This window comes from Sturnus vulgaris, chromosome 17, assembly GCF_052056855.1.
Source record: "Sturnus vulgaris isolate bStuVul1 chromosome 17, bStuVul1.hap1, whole genome shotgun sequence".
Taxonomy (NCBI): domain Eukaryota; kingdom Metazoa; phylum Chordata; class Aves; order Passeriformes; family Sturnidae; genus Sturnus; species Sturnus vulgaris.
The window spans coordinates 1,847,215-1,862,980 of record NC_142259.1 but is presented as its reverse complement, the minus strand read 5'-3'; the positions used below and the strand labels follow the sequence as shown (position 1 = coordinate 1,862,980).

The 15,766-nt window shown below is 58.4% G+C and overlaps 1 protein-coding gene across 7 annotated transcripts in view; it reads left to right on the top strand.

The window, feature by feature from the left end:
- Positions 1–300: 300 nt before the first annotated feature.
- The window catches only part of EPB41L1 (erythrocyte membrane protein band 4.1 like 1), a 59,735-nt gene continuing 44,269 nt past the window's right edge, over positions 301–15,766 (top strand). For 3 of the 7 annotated variants that reach the window (XM_088175245.1, XM_088175240.1, XM_088175242.1), the window contains exons 1-2: positions 10,370–10,525; positions 11,893–12,071. The gene's annotated coding sequence lies outside the window, so the exon portion shown is untranslated. Of the gene's footprint in view, positions 385–4,166; positions 4,217–10,262; positions 10,526–11,756; positions 12,072–15,766 lie in introns of those variants that run through there. The other 4 variants (XM_088175239.1, XM_088175237.1, XM_088175241.1 and 1 more) reach the window with 4 other exon arrangements.

Below are 15,766 nucleotides of genomic sequence, written 5' to 3'. Positions count from 1 at the left end.
CAGGTCGGGATCTGCTCCATCCCCCTTTCAGTGCCCAGCCTGCTCCCCACCAGCTGTAACCGGACCCTGGGACCACCTGGCTGGGTCTTGCTGTCCCTGAGCCCTCCTGGGATGCGTGGCAGGAGCTGGGGTGGGAAGCAGGAGCAGGTGCTGCGCCAGTGTAAAGCGCATCCTGCGTCTGAGGCGATGCTGAATGGGGATTCACAGCCCAGCCCTGCTGCCAGGTTCCTCCCACAGGCTCCTTCCTCCCTCTGCTCCTACTAACCCACTGCCGGGGCCCCTCGCTGCCTGGCAGCAGCGATGTCTGCTGCTCTCCTTCCCCGAGCATCAGATGGAGAGGAAAACACAGGGTGGAGTCAGCTCTCGCACAAAGGAAATGTTGAGGTATCGTTCCTGCCTTCCGTGCGTTTTTTAGGTGGCTGGGGAGAGATTAAACAGGATCTTAACACATTCACAGCCCCCTTCCCACCTCATTTTCCTGTGAATCTGTTGCTGTCATGGTATCTTTCTGATTATATTTTTAGCTTTGCCTTTTCCTTTTTTTTTTTCCCCTCCTCTCCTCGTATCAGGCTTTTGAAGGGAAACACGTTTCTATGGGAGAACAGAATGAGCCATTTCACGAGACATTTTGTTATGGGCAGAAGGGCCGGGAAATCTGATTGTGTGTTTGAAATGACACATTCCCCTTTGTAATCAGCTAATCTGCCTGGCTGGGGCCAGCGCCAGGATGGGGGGATGGACCAGCCCCTCGCATCCTGACCGGACCGTCCCCAGGTGGGCACACATGGAGGGGGTCCTGCCGGGTTTTTTTCTCTGTGATCCCGTGGGAAGCAGCGCTCTGTGCAGGAGGGAAGCAGCTGGATGCTGTAATGAGGTGTGCTCTGGGTCTGGCAGTGTCTGTGCTGGCAGGAGCCCTGCGGGGGGGTCGTAGCACCTGACAGAGCTTTGGGGCTCTGGTGATGCTGAGAGGGATGTGGCAAAGGGCTCCAGGTGGGAGAGGGGTGATTGGACAGCTGGGGCTGCTGCTCAAGGTGGGAAGGTGCCATTTTTGACAAGGATACAGACCAATGTTACATGGTGATGGTGAACTTTGGCAGGGGAAAATTCCAGCCCGAATTCTCAGCAGTATTTCCCTTTAGGAGATTTACTTCAGTCCTGATAGATGAAGATCCTGTGGAGTGAACTGGCCAGAACAAGAGAAGCCTTCTGTGAGAGCTACTCTGGCTTGGGTCTGCACATGGGGCAGGCACTGTTACCTCTGCAAATTCCCTGGGGCTGTTCTTCGGGGAGCCAAGGAATGCTTCCTGCCTGTAAGGCACAGTGGCCAAGTGGACACTCTGCAAGTGTCCAATGCCAGCCTAGATGGGACTTGGAGCATCCTGGTCTAGTGGAGGGTGTCCTTGCTCATGGCAGGGAGTGGAACAAGATGGGCTTTGAGGTCCTTTCCAACCCAAGCCATTCTGGGACTCTATGGGATGAGTAAATTCCTGCTCGTCTCCTTGGTCTGGGGTAAGACCCGTCTGTAAGAAATGCAGCTGACTTGGGGTGACCAAAGGAAGGGCCACAGGGTGCAGAGAAGGTGCAGCTGCCCATGCTGTGTTTTGGGGGCAGGGTCACTCTCAGCCTTCCTGGCCACCTCTACACTGCTGCTGGAGCTTTGGAGCTCAGTCCCACCCTGGACAGGCATGGGAAGGCTGTGGTGGAGGGGTCCATGGATTCCTCTGTGTCTCCTGGGCTCCTCTCCAGCTGCACTCCCTGCCCTGTGTGTGCTCCTGCTCTGCTGGAGGGGACACCACGAGTCCTTGTCCCTTGCTTGGGCCCATCAGCAGGTTTGCAAGGTGCTGGTTTAAATCTGAGTGAGCCAAGCAATGCAGGGCACCTTCCTGAGCCCAGCCAGCGATGCCTTTGTCCCAGTGCCACCATGTCCCAGTGCCACCATGTCCCAGTGCCACCATGTCCCAGTGCCACCATGTCCCAGTGCCTGTCCCCAGGCAGCCTCACGCCGACCTGTCGGGCCGGGCTGCCTGCTTGCATTGACGAGGTGGTGACAGTGGGGTCACTGTGGGATGTTTGTGAGCCCGGGGCAGTGTCTGTGCCCGAGATGTCCACAGCAGCCTGGCGCCGGGGTGCAGTCTGGCATGGATTCCTGCTCTGGGGAGCTGCCGTTTGTGGGTAGAAGTGAGCAGGGCTGGGGGAGGCCTTGCTCCCACCGCTGGTATTCTCAGAACGCTTCATTAATATGATCCTAATTGATGCAGTGTCTCACATTCCAAAATGGCTATGGCTCGGAGCCTGCACAGCAGCCCCTCGCAGGGCAGGAGGGATGGTCTGAGGCTCCTGGGCAGTGCAGGGGCTTTGTTTGGCAGTGTCACTGCCCTGCCTGTGGTGGCTGCATCCTCCACCCTCCCTCGCAGCAGGAGCAGGGTGCAGCCCTGGCTGCTGGGGTCACTGGAGCCATCATCCTTCGGGGTCTGGCTGCTCTTGCACCTGCCTGCCCATCCCTGCCGGGCATCTATAGACCTCTCTTGAGCTGGGATGAGAGAAACCCGTGCACACAAACTTGGAAGCAGCATGGGGTCCCCACAGCAAACATTGGGCTCAGCAGAGAACGAGCAGGCCACGGAAGCTGCGCCAAAGCAGGGAGAGAATCCCACAGATCCTCTGTGTGACCTATGTCTGCTGCTGGAGCCCAGTCCATGGATCAGCTCAGCCTGTTGGGGCACCCGTGTGTCCTTCTGGAGAGATAGAGCCCTTCTTATAGGTCTGCTCTGGCTCCTGAGCCTCTGAGCAGGGGCATCTCCATGAGCAGAGGAGGTGGGTGAAGGAGAAGAAGGTTTGTCTGTGCTCTGGGATGGAATGGTGTGGACACGTAGGCACTGGCATGGGACAGCAGCCCCCACACACCAGTGGCATCCCTGAGTCTGTGGACAATCACACATGCAGCTCCAGTGCTCAGGCCCTGTGACAGTGGCCCTGTGGTGCCTGTGGGTGGGGGGACCCAGGGCTGTGGATGCCCCCAGCACTCGAGCTGGGCACAGGGATGCCCTGTGTGGCCACCCAGCCCTGCTTCCCACACCCCAGGACAGCTGAGCCAGTAAAACCACATGGCTGGGAAGGAATCTGTGCCTGCTGGGTGTACAGGAGAGCACCCAGAACCAGCACACGGTGACATCCTGCCCGTGCTTCCCCTGGGGGACAGACACAGGAAAGGGCCATGGAAGTGGCAGCTGAGACCCCTTCTCTTCACCTTATCTCTCATGCAGATCACCTGCTCAAAGGTGGGTTTGTTTCCTTGGAGGTGCTGAAGCTCACGGCCTTATTGCGTCAGGTTTTGTGGCCGGGTCCAGAAGAAAAGCTGAGCAGCTTCTGTGCCTCCTGGGAAAGCTGCTGTGGGTCGGCGCTGCTCAGGGCAGGCTGCTGGCTGCACACAGCTGATGTTCGCTTGTGGAGAGTGAAAGGATTTTGCTGAATCCATGAGGATTCAGGAGGGAGCTTTGCATAGGCCTGCTTTGCTTCTGCCTGGGGGGAGGCTGGGCCTTGCCTGTCCAAGGATGTTTGAAAATTAACCCTTGGAAAAGTGGGAGTTATCCCTGCTGTGGCAGACCGTGCTTCCTCCTCTGTGACACTGTGGTGCTGCTGGGCAGATCCTTCTCCCTCCTTAGGTGCAGTTGTCATGTGAAAAGAGGCTCTGTAATGCTGTCCCTGCTGGTTCTGCTCCTGCCGAGCTGCAGCTGCCATGGCTGGGGAGCAGGGCTGGCTCTGGGGTCCTGCTCCACTGCCCACGGCCACAGCCCTGCCAACCAGATGCTGCCCTGAAGCCACGGGCATGGCTGACAAAGGGGTGGCACAGATGGCCTGAAAGGAGACCTTGGGCCATGCCCGGGGGATCTGGTGGCACTCAGAGGTGTGTGGGCTCTGCTGTAGTAAATATTTACTGTTCTCCGGGAAGGAGCAGGGCTGGCTGCACATCAGGAGAGCAAAACAATGTCTAAAGCAATCCACAGCTCCCATTTCCAACAGGGAAATTTGTATGGAATCCCAACACAGCACTGGAGTCTGGCAGGCACCCTCTGGTGACAGCTGTAGCTGTCCTTCCAAGTGCTTGCCTTCATCTCAGGGAAGGACTTTTCCCTTCTTTTTAACCAAATCTGATTTCTTCTTTGCAGGTTGTGAATCGTGCCCAAGCCGAGTGCTGAAAGCAGCCCCTGGAAGCAGCGTGAGTTTATCCTGAAAGCTTTTGTTCTTCTTTCCACATCCCACATGAGGTTGAGTGGGTTTTGCAGCACAGAAAAGGTTGCTCAGCACAGAGAGGTGCTGCAGGGAGAGGCTTGTCTGCCAGGAACCCCTGGGAATCTGGCCTGTTCCCACCAAAACACTGAACAGCTGGGCTTGGGCTTGTTGTGGCTTTCTTTGTGTTGGGAGTGCTTCCTGGTTTAGCTGGGACTTGGGCAGCAGCCTCTTTGCCAAGAGAAGAGTTCCTACAGTGATGCTTTGGGTTTTAGCTTTTGTATTTTTCATACTCTACTGCTTGGTGTGTAGCTCTGAAACTTCATATTAGGTGTTAGTAAGTTCTCTTCACAGGGGAGTTAGACAAAACAATTCCTTCCCAGCTAGAGAATCAAGGACACCCAGTACCCAAAAAGCATAAACAATGGCTAAGGGAAGGGGGCAAGCCTGAGGCTGAGACTTCATAACCTGGGGCTGTGGTTGGATAATTGACCCCACTATGTAGATGAACCAAAACTTATAAAAGTGTAAAAACTCATGACCAGGATCCATCTTGGATTTGATTTGGGTGTAGCCCTGGCCAGGCTCTTGCACTGCCCAAGGTGAATCCTTTCAGTAAATCTCTATTTTACTCCTTTTGCTCTGTCTAGTCTCTGTTCCAGCTCAGCCTTTCCAGGCATCAGTTCTGGCAGTTTGGCCAGGGCAGTGAGCATCTGGAAATGCTGCCCGAGTCCCTGTGCACTGACACAGCAGCTTTGGGGTCTCAGCTCTGGCTTTCCCCACTCTGGGTTCCCGTGCTCTCGTGCGTGTGGAGGATCTGAGGAAGGCAGTGTGTTTGCAAACCAGCTGTGGTGTTTTGCTGGCTGTGGATCCCTGCCCTGGGCTCAGATCCCTGGGCTCATGGGGGTGGGCGTAGCTGGCCTGAGGTGTGTCCTGGGAAGGCATGGCCAGGGAGCAAAGCACAGGAGAGGTCTGAGCTGCAGAATTCAATTGCTGTGATGCTTGAAAGAGTTGAGGGCCTGTGGTTCAAGCCTCTTCAGGGACCCCAAGGTACCTCCAGCTGGTTGGACTGCTCCATTCCAGAGCCCCACTGCACAGCACAGTGACATCCATGTGAAACCAGGTGTGAGCTGCTTCCAGCGGCTGGGGATGCCTGAGAGGACAAGGTCCTGCTTCTGCTTTGGCTCTCTGACCTCTGCAGAGTGAGGTGAGCCTGGGCAGAGCTGCAGCACAACCCTCCCCCTGGGCTGAGGTGGGAGGATGATGTCCTTATGTGAAAATTGGGATGAGGAGCTCCACAGCTGCACCCTGCTGTCCTGGCTCTTCCCCAGGTGACACAAGTGTGTGGCAGTGTGCACCACAGGGCTCAGACCCTGCTGCCCACGGGGTTTGGCTCCTGCCCACACAAGGCAATGGGTGCAGGTTCTACATCTTCTACATCCAGAGGTTCCACACCCAGAGGGTGCTGGGCACTGCGCAGGCTCCTTAGGGAATGGTCACAGCCTCAGGACTGCCAGAGCTCCAGGAGCATTTGAAAAACACTCCCAGGCACGAGGTGGGATTGTTGGGGTGTCTTTTGCAGGGCCAGGGGTTGGACTGGATGATCCTTGTGGGTCCCTTCCTGCTCAGGATATTCTATGACTGTGTGGATGTGGGCAGGGGATCTGAATCCCTGCTGAGGGCTGTGGTGGGCTGCTCTGATGGATGGCTGCTCCTCGGGGCTAGAGCTGCCTCTGGCTCACAGCAGGGCAGGTCTCCATGCTTTATGAGCAGTTTCTCACCAGCTCTCCTCCTCCAGGAAGTTTGCAAGATGCCAACTCCACCTGTGCCCGGGGGTGCAAGTCTGCAGGGAGAGCCAGGAGAAGGGCAGGGATTCTTCCTTCATGTACTCAGGAGTTTGGGAGCAGGGTGACCAGTCTGGAGCTGGGCAAAGCAGAGCTGCAGGCCCAACATCAGTGGTGGATTTCATGTGCTCCTGCCTGGCCCCAGTGTCCCCCAAGGGTGGGCTCAGGGTGCCCTGGGCTCTGTGCCTGGGTACCCCCTGGCAGTGTTCTGCTCCTGGGCAATGCCCCCGGGAAGCTCTGCCCCTGCATGGGGTGCAAATCCCTGTTTGCACCGTGCTGGGGTGGCATGAGGAGCAGGAGGACATGTGCCATCCCCATGGTGACCCCTGGTACCCAGCCAGCCCCTTGCCCTTGCTGGTGGCTGTGATGGCCCAGGTGCAGCTGGGGTCCCTGGGCCAGGTCCGGGTGTCTTTGGTGTCACAGTTCCCCCCTGTATCTCGTGGGTGCTGGGACTCGGGGCAGCTGCAGCAGAGCTGCTCTGTGTCCTGCACTCTGGGCAGGCTCTCCCAGCCTCTGCCTGTCCCCTGCACGTCCCAGCTCCCCCACAGGTCTGGACAAGCAGATCCTTGCCAGCACAGCCCGGGCCAGGTGTCCTGGGAGGTGTCCCCTGCTTCAGGAAGGGCTGGTGACACTGAGGTCGTGGCACAGGGACTGTACAATGAGCTTCTCCTGTCTCTGGATTCCAGCAGCTCCCTCACAGCTGGTGCTGGATCCCACCTCCTGGGCAGGGTTCCTGGCTGCTGGGGTTGGATGGGGACTGATTCTGGACGAGCTGGCTTAAAGGACAGGGTCATCCATCAGTTGTCCTGATGGTCATTGTAGGTCCCTCTCAACTGATCTACCCCATCTTCCTCCAAGTGGTGCACAAGGTGTCACCATTACCTTGGGGAAAATGACACTGCCACCACTTTAGACCCTGACAGGGCCCTTGTAGGGCTGCAGAGCAGAGGATGATGATGGTGGGGAGAGTGCTTGGGCCTTCCTTTGGACGGAAGGAGAAGATGGGAGAAGGCAGGGCTGAGCCTGTGCCAGGACTGGGCTCCTTTTGGTGGCTTCCCTTGCTCTGCAGTTCCCCTCCTCGAGCTCCTCTCCTTTTCCAGCCCACTGCTTCCCAGGGTGTCTGGCCCTGTGTTCATCTTGACCAGGGAGCAGCTGATCTCCCCTGGCTGCCACATCCCAGCACAAGGCAGCTGAACCCGTGGTTTCTGCCTTCCTCTGTGTGGGCAGGAGGAAGGATGGGAGCAGCTCTGTGCCAGTCACTGGCAGGGAAAGAGCATTCCCTGGTGAGGAGTGTCCCACAAGGGCTGCAGCACCCCTGCCTGCTCCTGGAGTGCAGCCCAAGTGCCTTGCTGGTGCTCCACAGTGGGCAGTGCCATCTGAGCTGGGTGCCCAGGGTGCTGGCTGCTGCCATCCCAGCCTTTGGCTCAGCCTCCCTGCCCAGAGGGGGAGGTTCTGCTGCACCAGAATATTCCAGGGCCGTGCTCTGGTGCCGTCCAGAGGGAGGGTTGGAGTAGAGGGGGAGGGATGGCTGCAGTGCTGGTGTCCTGCACCCTGCCCGGGCTGGCTTGGCTGTGGCACCTTTTGGACAGTCACTCCTCATCCCAAAAAGCACGGGGGGTCAGCAGGGCAGGGCCAGCTCTCAGAGTGGCTCCATCTCCCTGGGGCTGTCGGGATGTGTCACTGGCGGGGTTCAGTCCCATAGCTCTGCTCACAGAGTTTTTAATGCCTGCAAGGCTCAGCTGAGCACGCAGCAGCTGCTGAAGTGCCCCCTCAACACCCTGGGCAGGATTCCCTATGAGAGGAATTGGCCCAGGGCACTGCACAGATCCCCTTTGGCCTGAGAAGAGCTATCCCAGAGAGAGCTGTTTCCCAGAGTAGTTGGGGGGATGAGGCTGTTCTGTGCTCCCTGCCTTCCACCCTCGCTGCAGCAGGACCCTGACAGCCCTGGCACAGCCCTGGTGGGAGCTGTCAGTGCTGCCTGCAGGTACCAGGGCAGTGCCCTGCCTGGCCCTGCCCTGCCCTGGGGCTGCTGCTGCACTTTCCTCTTGATTTGGGGCCCATCCTGGCTGCAAGACATGCCTTGGTCAACGAGCCTTGCTCTGTGCCATCCCAGCTGCTTGGGCTGAGCAAACAGGTTTGTGGTATGTGGCAATGTGGGCCCTGAAGGCTGGAGGAGCTGCCAGCTCCCTCAAACTCTTGGGAAAGGCTGGCTGCTGGCCAAAGCCCTGCTTGCCTTGGCTGAGCCTTTAACCTCTTGTGCATCACAGCACTCAGGAGCTGGGCTTGCCCCGTGCTGGGTCACGGCAGGGCAGGCTGGGGTGCCCAGCCATGTCTGACCCCTGTGCCCGGCTGCTGGAGCCTCCTTTGCCCAGAGCCACGCTGGGATCCTGCCCCTCCTTTGGCATGCAGGGCTGTGCTCAGGCACCAGGGGCTGGGGCTTTCCTGGGAAGATGCAGCTTTGCTGCTCCCATGGCCCTGTGCTCAGCCAAGCCCTGGGCAGGTGATGGAGAGCTCTGCTCTCTCTCCTCACTCCTCCTGGCCAGGAAGGGCTGGGCTGGGCTCCTGCCTTGCTGCACTGGGATCCCTGTGGGATCCCTGCAGAGGAAGAGCTGTCTGCTCTCAGATCCCTGCCTCCTGCCAAGGAGGATTTGCCACCCGGGACTGGTGTTTGAACAGCTTTCCTGGCACAGCAGGGCCCAGGGGATGTGGAGCTGTGGGCAGCATGTGAACAGTTCCAGTGTGGGCTGGGGATCTGCAGGACTTGCTCCCAGGGGAGCAGCAGAGGCTGGACCATGTTCAGGAGAGCACCTGCCCTGGTGCAGGTGTGCTCTGGGGCATCATCTTCTACCAGTACCTCTCTGGCTTCTTCCAGCCCATTTCCCATAGCCCTTGCTGTTCTTTCCATTATTATGGGACCCCCTGAGCAGCAAGCAGGACGCTTGGTGGGGTGCTGGAAGGTTGGTGGGGCATTGGAGGGAGCTCTGCACTGAGGAGGAGCTTTCAGAGCCTCAGACCACTGGGCTTGCTGGATGGAATGAGAGTTGGGTCTCGTTGCCACTGGTGTCACCTGCCCAGCTCCCACGTGCATGCTGGCATTTGAGGCATTGTCGCTGCACCTGCTGCACAGGTCCCACCCTCCCCCAGGCCAAATCCCAGTGCTGGCCAGTCCAGCCACTGGTGTGGGGACAGGGAGGCTGCACCTCCCGTTCCTCACTGCAACCTTGTGCTTCAGGATGGATTCTGGATGGAAAATTGGGGCTGGATGAATTCGGGAGGATGAGGGGAGGAGAGAGCTGCCCTAATCCTGCTCTGGATTCAGCTGGGCTTTGTGCACAAGGCTGCTCAGCTGCGAGTGAGGAGGAACCGGGGTTGCCGGGGAGACAGAGCCGTGGGATGTGGCCACTGGGAGGATGTGTCACCCTTGTGCTGCCACCAGGGCCGGCCCCAGTGACAGTCCCTGACTGAATTGTGTCACCCTTGTGCTGCCACCAGGGCCAGCCCCAGTGACCTGAGGCTGTTGCAGGGGACAGTGCTGAGCCATGTGTGTGCCCAGTGGCCTTGGTGCTGTGAGCCCCCTCCTCAGTGGCTCCTGGTGGCTGTGGCTGCCCTGGGTGGTGCCCTGAGGTCAGGGCAGGGCTGGGTGGCTGTGGGTGCTTCTGGCACGGAGCAGGGCCCACGCTCCAGGGGCATCTCCAGGTATGTCCCTTGTGCCAGCCCCAGCAGGGAGATGTTGTCCTGGGGGGGCAGGTGGCCTTGCCACCACTCAGCTCATTCCCCTGTGACCAAGATGGACGGCCCCAGCTCTTGCAAAGTCCAGGCCTCTCTTCTCTTCTAGAAAGGACTGGTCACAGAGCACCTTCAGGTCCCCAGGGACTGGTGAGCAGCAGCACATGGCCAGCCCAGGCTGGGGTGGACCTGGCTGAGCTGGAGCCACCTCTGGCTTTGTGTTCCTGAAGCTTTCCCAGTTTAGCTGGGAGGGCAGGAGCTGTGCCAGCCTGTGCCCAGGGCTGGTGTGTGGTGTGGGACCTCCTGGACACCTCCTGGATTTGCTGTGCTGGGATTTGCTGTGGTAGGGCCAGACCAGCTGTGACAGTGGGATCCCAGTGTAGGGCTCAGGTGCCTGGATTGGGGTCCTCCTCTTAGAGCAGGAGGCTCTGGTGGTTCTCTCAGGCTCTGCCCCCCTCGGGCTCTGCCCTTGGGTGTGGTGGGGAGGCTTTACTCAGGTTTGCTTTTTGTTTCCCCTTTATTTATTTATTTTTATGTTTTTAAGCTTCTCCTGCAGCCCTTCCTTCTCTTGTCATTTAATTGTCCAAGTTCCCTGAATACTTGTCACCTGCCTGGGGGTAGAATTTGAGACACATCAAAGGTAGCTGAGCTTCTGCAGGCGCTGAGCAAACATCCTCTGGGAGCTGGGGAGAGATTAAACAGCAAGGAAAAACAACTGCTGTGCTCAGGTTTGTCCAGGAGGTAAAATGGAAGGGCTGGGGGAAAGCGAGGGAAAAGCAGCAATATTTGCTTTCCAGAAAATGTCTGCCCCGTGCCTGTGAGGGGACTGGCATGGGGGTCCCTATGCCTGGGAGGGGACTAGTGTGGGGGTCCCTCCATGTGGTGAGGCCTTGGAGGGAGCTGGGTGGGGAGCAGGGGCTAGAGCAGCTCTGCAGCAGGAGCTGAGGGCTCTGTGCATGATGCCAGAGCAGCCCTGGAATGGTTTGTGCAGCTGCAGGTGGGACTGGGGCTGTGCTGCAGTGACTCAGCTCCCTGCTGCTGCTGGAGTGCAGAGCGGGGCAGGGATCAATGCCAGGGCTCACATGGAGTGGCAGAGCTGGTGGCACACCTGGCCTGGAGCCCCCTGGGTTCGGGGGGCACAGCGTGGGCAGCAGGCTTGGGGGTGGGAGCAGAGCTGCACCCGCGGGCTCTGGGTGCTGCTGCTGCACTGGGCTGAGTCAGACTCAACTGGCAGCTCAACAGGGGCAAAAAAGGAGTTTCAGCTTTGTCTTTGGGAGTGATACAAAGCAAACGGAATAAATCCCAAGCAATGACATTGTTTGTGGTGTCAGGCCTGGATCAGGGCAGTGCTTGGAGAGGTGTCAGCACCTCGGTGTCTGGCAGAAGCCAGTGCCAGCTGCACCTCGTAGGCCTTGGCAGAGCAGCCCTGTGGGCTCCTGGGGGCTGCCCTGGCCCTAGTGAGGCTGTGACCAGCCCCCTGAGCCTTGGTGAACCTGTGTTCAGGGAAGAATGGATTTTTGGGGATGTTTCTTTTGGTTTAAAACCCTTATAGCAACAGGCATTTTGTTGCAAAAAATATCTCCTTACCGTATCTTAAAAAAAAAACCCAAAATAACCTACCTAAGATATTCTCCTCCACTTCCCTGAAAAGCCTTAGGGTTTGATGCTGCTGGTGGGTGAGCCAGTGTGGGATGCTGTGCCCCAGCACCCAGCACCTCCATATGCCAGCAAGGATGGGTGCCCTGGCTGGGGGGTGAGGGGAGCTGGGGATTTTGGGGAGCAGCCAACTGTAACCTCGGGCTCCTTTAGTGCCCAGGGTGCAGTGCCAGGGGCAAGGGGACAGTGCCAGAGTGGGAAGCTCGTGGAAGCTTCCATGTGCTGGTGGGTGCACTGATTTCCTGCAGCACTGGTGATCAGTCAGATTTTTGGGTGCCAAGTGAAAGGGAAAGCTTGGGTTTACTCTCTTCCTCTGACCTGTGAGAGGTCAGAGCTCTGCTAGAAGCACCAGTGCTGGGGATAGTTTAGGGAAGCCCCCAAAGGTCTGTTATCCAGCTGTTAATTGGTCTTTTTTCCATGGTTAATAATCTCTTTCCAGCCCGATAATCTGTCTTCCCTCGGAAGGGAGATGAACAGCAGCATAAATTGCAGGCACGGCCCAAAAAGACATTTGCAAGAGCAATTCACTTCCTTGAGCTCCTGCCTGTTTCACTCACAGATCTGCTGATCTTCTCCTGTGAATTTGCAGCGTTTTCTTCCATGGAAATGAATCTTGAGGTATTTGGAGGGATGTTGGCCTCTGTTGGCTGGGGGTGTTCAGCCTGGAGAAGAAAAGCCTCCAGAGAGGCCTTAGAGCCCCTTCCACTGCCTAGGGGGGCTCCAGGAGTGCTGGAGAGGGACTTGGGCAAGGCCTGGAGAGAGAGGACACGGGGAATGACTTCCCACTGCCAGAGGGCAGGGTTAGGTGGGATATTGGGATGGAATTATTCCCTGTGAGGGTGAGGAGGCTCTGGCACAGCCAGAGAAGCTGTGACTGCCCCTGGATCTCTGGAAGTGTCTCCAAGGCCAGTCTGGACAGTGCTTGGACACTACCCTGGGATAGTGGAAGGTATCCCAGCCCATGACAAGAGTGGAACATGAGGAACTTTAAGATCCCTTCCAACCCAAACCATTCTGGGATCCCAGTCAGCTGGACTGGCTCTTGAGACAGGCTCAGATGTGAGGAAGGTGATTCCAGGTGTCCTTTCCCTTCCCTACAAAGCATTTATCAGTTTCTGGAGGCAGCAGCTGGACCTGGGGTGGGAGGATCTCGCCTGAAGGTGCTGCTCCCGTCCCTGGGGGCCTTTGAGCCCAGGTGGGGCTGAGCTGTGGCTGCAGCTCAGGGTGCAGGGGAGCACATCCCAGTGGAGGCATCCCAGTGCTCCAGTGGGAACAGGGAGGCTGGCAGGCACCAGGGCTGGTTCCTGGGCAGTTCCTGGCTGGTTCCTGGCTGGTTCCTGGGCAGTTCCTGGCTGGTTCCTGGCTGGTTCCCGGGCTCCCCTGTGCTGCTGGGCTCTGCAGCAGGGCCATGCAGGCGCAGTGGCTCCTGCGGGATGCTGGTTGCTTAGCAACCGGCAGAGGTGGAGCTTCCTGGGTACCGCTCCCAGCGCATCCCTGCCTGCATCCATGCCTGAGCCCTGCCTGCCTGCTCCTGCATTCCCACATCCTCCCAGGCAGCTGAGTGGGAGCTCCTGCTGCCCACACCACCCTGTCCTGAGGCAGGAGATAACCACAGGGTGTCCCTGGGCATCACTAAACCCTGATTTGGGGTTTCTCTGCCCAAGATCACCCAAACCCTTCCCTGGGGAAGGAAGATGTCTTGAAGCTCTGACCCTTTTGCTTGGGATTCCCACCTTAGCACTACTTCCCTGCCTGGCTCTGGGAAGCAGGCCCTAAAGAAGGGAGCCCAAAGGCTCCTGCACCCTGAGACTCCCTGCAGTCCTCTGGCTGGGCTGGGGGCTGGCTGTGGGGGTGGACTGGCTGTGGAATGCTGCAGGAGCAGCTTTCCCCTCTGGAACAGTTGTGCCTGGGGAGCCTGTGTGCCTTGGGTCCTCCTTAGGCTGTGGCTGTTTTGTGACAGGGACACTCAGGCTGGCACAGGAGGGCTGGGTGTCCCTCAGGGCGACCCCAACCCTGCCTGGGTACATTGTGGCCTTGGCTCCTGTTTCTTTGTGCCCTTACCAAGGCTGGGTGCTGGTAAGGCACTGGGAGGTGTTTGGCTCAGGCGACGTCCTGCAGGTGGGAAGGAGCCTTCCCTGTCTGCCTGGAGGATGGGGAGGATGTTCTGGGGTGGCTTAAGCCCTTCAGTGCCTCCCTAGGGCTGTTTCATCATGTGCCATGGCACTGAAGGATGTTGTGTGCTGAATGTTGAGCACCAGCTTTCTCCTCACCTTCTCCTGTCCAGCCGGTGCTCCCTGCTGGACTTTGCTGCAAGAGCTGAAAGCCCCAGCAGTGCCATCGGATCAGGAATTTCCCCTCTCATCGCTCCTGGTGGAGTGAAGAAGCATTCCCCACTCTGCTGACTGTGCAAGCCATGCCTTTTGAAAGGTTGGTGTTTCCCTGGAAGAGGCACATTCCTGGCTTTATGGAGCTGCTTGGAGTGATGGAGGGGACAAGCTGGTCAGCCTTTGGCTGTGCAGGAAGCCGCAGTGGACCTCCAGACCACTGAGCTCTTCCCTGGAGCAGTGGGCAGGGATCAGGCAGTGAAGTGGAGTGGCTGTGCAGGCACAGGGAATGCTTGGTTTGCTGAGGATCCTGCCATGAGGATCTGTCCTTGATGCACCCACTGCTTCCAAGTGCCACACTCATGTGATGCTGTGCTCTGGGCTGAGTTTTGGGGTCCCTGTGAGCCTGCAGGCTGGTGTGGCTGGGCTGGCAGGGAGGTGCTGTGTGACAGCTGTCCCTAGTCAGGGAGGGTGAGCAGCAGGGATGGCTCTCTGGGAGCCAAGGCTCTGCCTGGGAGCAGAGGATTTTTCACCACTGGTGACAGAGAGAAACATCTGCTTGTGCTGCTGAGTGGCTGTCCCAGAGAGAGACTGAGGGAACTGGGCTGGAGCTGGAGAGCTCTGGAAGAGGCATCACCCCCATGTCACCTCCATGGGCTGTGGGACTGGGCAGGCGCAGCCGAGGCCCTGGAGTGGCTGAGGGTATCATGAGGGTATCAACAGGCTTTGGAGGTGGGAGGGGCCCATGAGTGCCAAGGAAAGCAGGAAAGTCCCCAGAGCACTGAGCAGGCAGGACGTGGATGCCCGAGGATGGTGCTGTGACACCAGGACTCAGTGGTGGCACATGATGGCTGTGCTGCTGCTGCCCTCCTGCTCCAGTGGGAGAGAAACCAGAGGGGACTGGGAGCTGCAGAGTCTGCTGGCTCTTCCCTCTCCCTGCTCCGTGGTGTCTGGAGAGGCACTGAGTGTTTGCAGGGGCTGACTCATGGCTCTCCCCCTGCCAGCTGGGACATCTTCATTTGAGCCTTAATCGGGCTGTGGAAGGTGTTTCTTGGCTTCTGAGGGGACAAAGCAACTCATTCCTGGACTTATTTACTCAGCTGGGAAGTGTCACTCAAAACGATAGGAGTGAAACCTTGTTTAAAGTGGCCCCAAATTTCCCATGTCTGGCAGAAAGGCCACGTCCTGCCGTGCCAGGGGGAGCAGGGAGACGCTGCCTTTGCATCCTGGCAGGCTCAGAGGAGGAGGAGGCACCTCAGCCCCTCCCCTGGGGTGCAGCAGAGGTCGTGCTCCTTGGTTTTTCCTGACGCCAGAGGAGTTGAGGCTAAGGCTGGAAGGAGGGTTTGATCTCTCAGGATGGGCTCTGCCCCAGCTGCTCTTGGCACTGGCAGCTGTCGTGGTGAGCTGCCATCACTGCCTGACTCCAGCCTGGCTCGGGGGACGACTCCTTGTCAATTTGGTGGCTTCTCTTTCCCCCCAACTTTCTCATGATTCATTTTTGACCCGTGGCCTCTGGAGCTGCAGGGATGCTGATCTTGTCTTGCAAGATGTAGTTCTGCAGAATAAGCTCAGGCTGCTCTGTTAAGCCCAGATCGGGGCTGGCAGCGTAGGCAGGAGGTCCCTGCCCGTCCCCTGCAGGCTGGGATGCCAGGGGAGGACGGAGCTGTGCAGGGGAGCCCTTTGCTGCCTGTCAGCAGGGTCAGATGTCTCCACGCTGCCTGGCTCGGGCATGATGAGCGAGCAGATGTCTGGGCTCCTGGCAACTGCTGACATCATGTAAATCCATTATTGTCCAAACACACGTTCAACACGTGTCAGTGAGGGCTGGGCTGGCTGCAGGAGAGCGGGGAGGCGGGAGAGCCCCACCACGGGCTCCTTTCGAGTGCTGGATCCCGAAGCCTGGGGAGGTGTCACACAGGATCGCTGCCCTCACGTGAGTGTGTTCCCATGAGATCGTCCCACCCTTGCTGCCTCTGCTCTCCTGTTTTT